General features: G+C 36.4%; 1 protein-coding gene across 3 annotated transcripts in view; it reads right to left on the bottom strand.

The window, feature by feature from the left end:
• The window catches only part of LOC107738973 (WW domain-containing adapter protein with coiled-coil), a 40,950-nt gene that overhangs the window by 20,336 nt on the left and 14,614 nt on the right, over positions 1-6,000 (bottom strand). The gene's annotated exons all lie outside the window — the stretch shown is intronic.

Below are 6,000 nucleotides of genomic sequence, written 5' to 3'. Positions count from 1 at the left end.
TAAAGAACCGGCTTTACTGACAAGATGCACGTTAAATATCGCATGTGATTTATTGTGCAGCCCTAAGGGACATCTATCAGCGTTGCACTCGCGTCTTGCAGAGAGCGGCATGTTTAGAAAGCCATGTAAAATTAATGCAACTTCAACTTTTAAAAAAACATGTCAAAAGACGTTATGGCGTTTTTTCCCCATCCCACTGTATCTCATGTTTTTAAATGAAGAAAGTAGCCTATTCTTTGTGATTGGTTTTTGGTCCTTTGTATTAAACTATACATGCATGGTGCCGTTTTTTTTTTTTCTAATTGTATAAGCAACTTTATTAATTATATATGGTTTATAAACATTATTTTAAACATTATGCACTTTTTTCAAAGATAGTCGTGTTATTTTATTACGCTTTGAAGAAACGTGCATAATATTTTGCTTGATGCGCCCTCTTGTGGCCTCAGGAGAGAAGCCAAAAGCTTTTTTTCCCCCTAACTGAAATTATGCCTTTTAAATTCGAAAATTATTTGAATTTTGATAATATTTAAGTAGAAAATTTGAATTTAGTTTTTCAGTCATTTTGACAGCCCTACAACACAGCATGCTTTGTTCTTAAAGATATAAAAATCAGGCCATTACAGGCTCATCTCTGCAAATCTGCCTATTTTGTTCTGTAATGTGTAATGTAGGGTTGTGCCAATAGAGGATAGTATCGTGTATTGACGAGTTAGAGATATTGCCTGTTGCTGATACCTTTGACGATATCAAGACGATTATAATAATTATTATTTTTATCATCATCATCATAAAGGTAGTATTATCTAATTAATATTAGGGCTTATTTGCTCCATCATATTTCTTTTTCTGCAGTTTTACAGTGTTGCGCATTATAACTAATTACACACGATTCCGTTGAGTTTATGAATGCAGTGGACAATCAGAAGCATTCAGATGACTCATCGCAGAAACACCTGTGTTTTGTTGTTCAGTGCACGCTCGCTGACTGAATTCTGCTCTCTCGAGAATTCTCTCATCAGAAACAATGAAGTGCAGATGTACGTGCGATGTAAGTATAAGAGATTTATTCATCATACAATGTAGACAGCTTTACTGATTATAACGGGAGTGTTTTTTTAAGTGCATATACTCACGCTAGACTAATGATGTTCTTTGATAATGTAAGTATTCTTTGCTCGTTTTCTGTAGCTGCTGTCTAGTAACTGAGGAAATGTAAGCATTATAATTAGTAACTTAATTTTATTATTACTGAATTTGTATTTAACAATGCAATGACATCCATATGCTACTTGACTAAAAAGATATAATGTGTAGTTAATAGATTACAACATTAGGCTGCTTTTAGCCGGAGGTCGTTCACTCTCCGGCTATGAAACTAGGTAAGTAAATACTTAAATAAGTTAGCATGATAATACTGTTTATCGGCGATCTCACAGGCTGACAATAAAACGATATGACTATGGAGCATATCGCCCAACACTAGTGAAATGCATATTTAAATATTTTAATTAGAGAAACAACCTCCCTATTTTTTAACATGGCTGTTAGTTTTTACAGAGACTAGGGACATTCATCTTCTCATAATTTTGTGCTTAAATATTATCAAAATTCGAATTATATTAAAATTTAAAATGCATAATTTCAGTTAGGGTAAAGAAAAGCTTTTGGCTTTTCTCCTGAGGCCACAAGAGGGCGCATCGAGCATAAGATAACATAACGTGCATAATGTTTAAAATAATGTTTATAAACCAATTATAATTAAGTTGCTTAAACAACTATAAACAAAACAGCATCATGTATGCATTCATAGTTTAATACCACAGAGTACATTTTCCGTTTAAAAACACTAGTTGCTGTGGGATGGGGAAAAAACCCGCCATTAAGTCTCGAGATATGTTTTTTCAAAGTTGAACTTGCATTAATTTTACATGGCTTTCTAAACATGCGGTTCTCTTGTGCGAGACGCGAATGCAACGGTGATAAATGCGCGAAATATGTGTTCCGTGTGAACGGCTTGGTTTCAGTTTCAACTAAACAAGATCTTCTCCGCATTGATGTTCTCTTTTCCCACAATACTTGTAATCAACAACGCAGCAGCGCCGCATCTAGTGGCTTCAACTGGATAGGCTAACAAAAACATTAAAATGTAATGACACTTACATCGTCATCGCATCTCGTGCGCCACTGATAAGGCAGCCTCCTTAACGCACACCTAAAAACACCTAAGAATGTGGATTTTTATTTTAAATTAGACGAATATTCGAAATTTTTTTGACAGCCCTATTACAAGCCTATAATTCCTTGACATCACATGAGACACTAATTGAATTACAAGAACTGTTCTTGTTGACAAACACTGTCTTCTGAATGATTGGCTCCTAAGCATCTACGTTAATAAATAGTCATAAAAAAATTTTATATCAGCATTCATTCATCAATCTGCATTCAATAAAGTTATACTGGTCATTGCCTTTTTTTTTTGGTCAATTCAGTCTGGCCAGAACATATTTCCTTAAGGAAAACAAGCAGTACTATTACACTTCCTGTCACACAACCTCTTCTTAAAGCACTTTTCCCCATTCACAATGCTGTGTGCATTAAACGTTGAATGATTACAATTCCAGACAGAAGACCAACAAAAAGAGAAACTGCCTTCAGGGTTCCCACACTTTGACAGATTAATTGCTTTCCTGTGATTTGTGATTATTGTATAATGACTTTTAAAAATCATTCAAATTCATTCAAACAATTCACTAATCAATCATTTCCACCAATTCGTGTTCTGGTTTGGCTAAAAAGACTCCACGAGTCACACAAAATCATACATTTTGGCTTGGAAGCCATTTTTACTCTACCCCAATAGTGATGTCTAATTGATGAAACACTTCAGAACAGAGCATACCAACAAAAGTGTATTACTCATTATAGAAATTTCCATGACTCAAGTCAAGGAACTTGGCATTTTCTAAGCCCGGAGAAAAAAACTCCCTGATATTCTGAGGTTTTCCATTACAGTGGGAGCCCTGTGCCTTAAACCTGCTGCTTAGCATCTGCTATCCTTCGACTGCTTTGATATAGCCAAGCATTGAAAACTTTACTGAAAGAGAAGTAAACTGCTGTGACGACTGGAAAATAAATGAAGAAAAATAGCAGCATGCAGCACAGGAGTGTTTAAAGAGCATTAACAAGTCATGCTGCATAAGGCAAAGACTTGCTACTGCCTCCTACCAGCATGGACAAACAGACCCCAACACTGCTTATGTGGGTGGTGTGGATAAGCAGAAGTTTGAGACATAAAAATATTGCAAAAGCTCTAAGTGTTGTCATTCTACAAATACAAAACCAATCTGTGATCGTCTGTGAAAAACGGCTGTGTCAGTAAAAAACAGTATGTCAGTAATAACTCTGCAATTGCAAAACACTTAGAAACAAACCAAGTGACAATGTACTTTTCCTCTCAATAATATAAACCACAAATGTGTCCAGAATCATCTGCTACCGGAATATCAGTGCTTCATCTCTACCTCTGTGTGTCTACCTAAAAAACAGATTGCCCTCTAGTTTTTAAAATATTTCAGGCCAGGAAATCACATTCTCTGTGTTGGGTTAGCTATGACAGGTCAACTGAAGTATAACTAAGGATCTACAGCTTGCAGAGGTCCATGTTACAGCATACCAGCCTGGTCATTAAAGTCCGTCTAAAGAGAATTCTGAGAATTGTTTCTAAACTAGGCATGGGACGATAACCGGTTTCAAGGTATACCGCGGTTTGGAAAAGTCACTGTTTCAAAACCACTAAAATTTTCCGTTATACCGTTTCTGCAAAAATGTGTTCAGTGGGAAAAAAAGTTTTTACCCAGACATTTAAAAATAACATTTTAGAGCTGTAATCGCAATACCGTGATACCGTGAAACCGTGATATTTTTATCTAAGGTTATCATACCGTCAGAATCTCATACCGGCCCATGCCTATTCTAAACACATTATAAATGTTAGAAATGCATTGCAGAAACACATTACAAAGACTCTGAACTATGTAGTACTGAATTGTGGAGTTAAACCGTTTTTCACTAATTCTGTGTTCAGGATTTTTTGGGCGGGGCTAAACCGGTGGCTCGATGATGCAATGGAGCCACCGAGCATGGCCCCTCCCCTAACACTATAAGACATGTGTTCGACTTGAAGCAGCACTGCGCAGATCGATCGGTGTGTGACATCAAAGTACAGAGCTATAGAGAGCAGACGGCTCATGCTTTCGAATCGCTCTCGTGTCATACACTGATCGTTCTGCACAGCCCTGCTTCAAGTCGAACACACCTAATAACTACAGCGCAGTGGTTTGCTCGCTCAATCGCGAGTTACTGCCGTTCGTTACTACAGCCTAGAGGTTGCTAGCTAGCTATGCCTTCGTCACGTAAACGCATAATACCTGGTTGCAATAATTTACAAAACTGCTCGGTCTCCTCATTTAAATAAGCTGCAGAGGAAGACAGTTGAGAGAGAGACGGCAGCTTTTCCACGAGTGGGCGTGGTTTCAGCGCCACCAGCGGACACTACCCCAGCGTCTGAGAGCAGAGAATACTGCTTATTTTTTCAAGATTTTGATAGCTTATTTTATTCACTTGGCGGTTTTTTTTTAGCATTCAAATTTGGCTGGGTGATTAATAACACATTTTTCTGTGGTGTGATAAACTCAGAACACACATTTAATATTGACTTTACACGGACTTTTAAGGTTGAGGGGCCATGAAATGGAAAATCTAAATGGACTTGATATTTACACATAAATGAGGCTACTCTACAATAAAAAATATATGGCAAGCTTCATAACTCAAAGCTAACATCCCAATTTAAAATAGGAATTTTGTTTTCCATCATTCTGAAAGAGCAGGATTTGAAATCGCCCCATTTGTTACATCTGCACTCACTTAAAGGGATAAAACACCCAAAAAAGAAAATTCGGTCATTAATTACTCACCCTCATGTCGTTCCAAACCCGTAAGACCTTTGTTCATCTTCAGAACACAAATTAAGATATTTTTGATGAAATCCGAGAACTTTCTGACCCTGCATAGACAGCAACGCAACTGACATGTTCAAGGCCCAGAAAGGTAGTAAGGACATCGTTAAAATAGTCCATGTGACATCAGTGGTTCAACCGTTATGCTATGATGCTACGAGAATACTGTTTGTGCAATACATTTTTTTTAAATAAAGTCGTTATTTTTGTTTTCTTTGCACAAAAAGTATTCTCGAAGAATTCTCTATCTATAAAATCACATGAACACTCTTTAGATTTTAAAGTGTTATTTATTGCTGCCTTTTGAAGCAGAATTAACATACCAAATAATACAGCACAAAATAATAATAAAGGCAAACAAAAGTCCATCTCTCCCATTGGAATTAAAAAAAGGTGACCTCTGGTCTGTAAACATCCATGTCAGTGTTTCCCTTTTAAAATATAACAAATGGAAATAGATCACAAAAGTATTTAGTGTTTTCAGTTTGTGCATTCATTTCTTTTGGACCTGAGGTACAGAACTTGGAAACATGGTGGAAAAAATCTTGTTGGTTTCTGACTTATAATACTACAACAGGGATCATAAATAATAATGCTAATAAAGTATTATTAATATTAATATATTAAGACTAATAGGCCATTAACTTTATTTATTCCCAAGGGGAAACTGTTACTAACAAGAGGGATTAACTGAACTATCATTGTAATCAACTGTCATCCATACATATTCATTTTAATAATATTTTTAATAATTCATCTGATTTTACATGTGGCCTGAGAAAAGCATGTCTATTATTTTGGTTCGTGACATCGGTTCGTGCTGCGCACACAGGAGCTAAGCTACAGAAACGTGTTGTCAGCGCTGCCCCACGACTTTTATTAATAAAATAGCTTAGATACTGGATCGCTACATTATATTCATCAGCAATGAGGGGGTAAAATCTCTGTGTTTGAAGTAACTAAAATCACAGCTTTG

The sequence above is a fragment of the Sinocyclocheilus rhinocerous genome, unplaced genomic scaffold (assembly GCF_001515625.1).
Source record: "Sinocyclocheilus rhinocerous isolate Xijiao unplaced genomic scaffold, SAMN03320098_v1.1 scaffold735, whole genome shotgun sequence".
NCBI classification, from domain to species: Eukaryota; Metazoa; Chordata; class Actinopteri; order Cypriniformes; family Cyprinidae; genus Sinocyclocheilus; species Sinocyclocheilus rhinocerous.
Note: the sequence above shows the minus strand (reverse complement) of the source record. Positions and strands in the feature narration are given on the sequence as shown.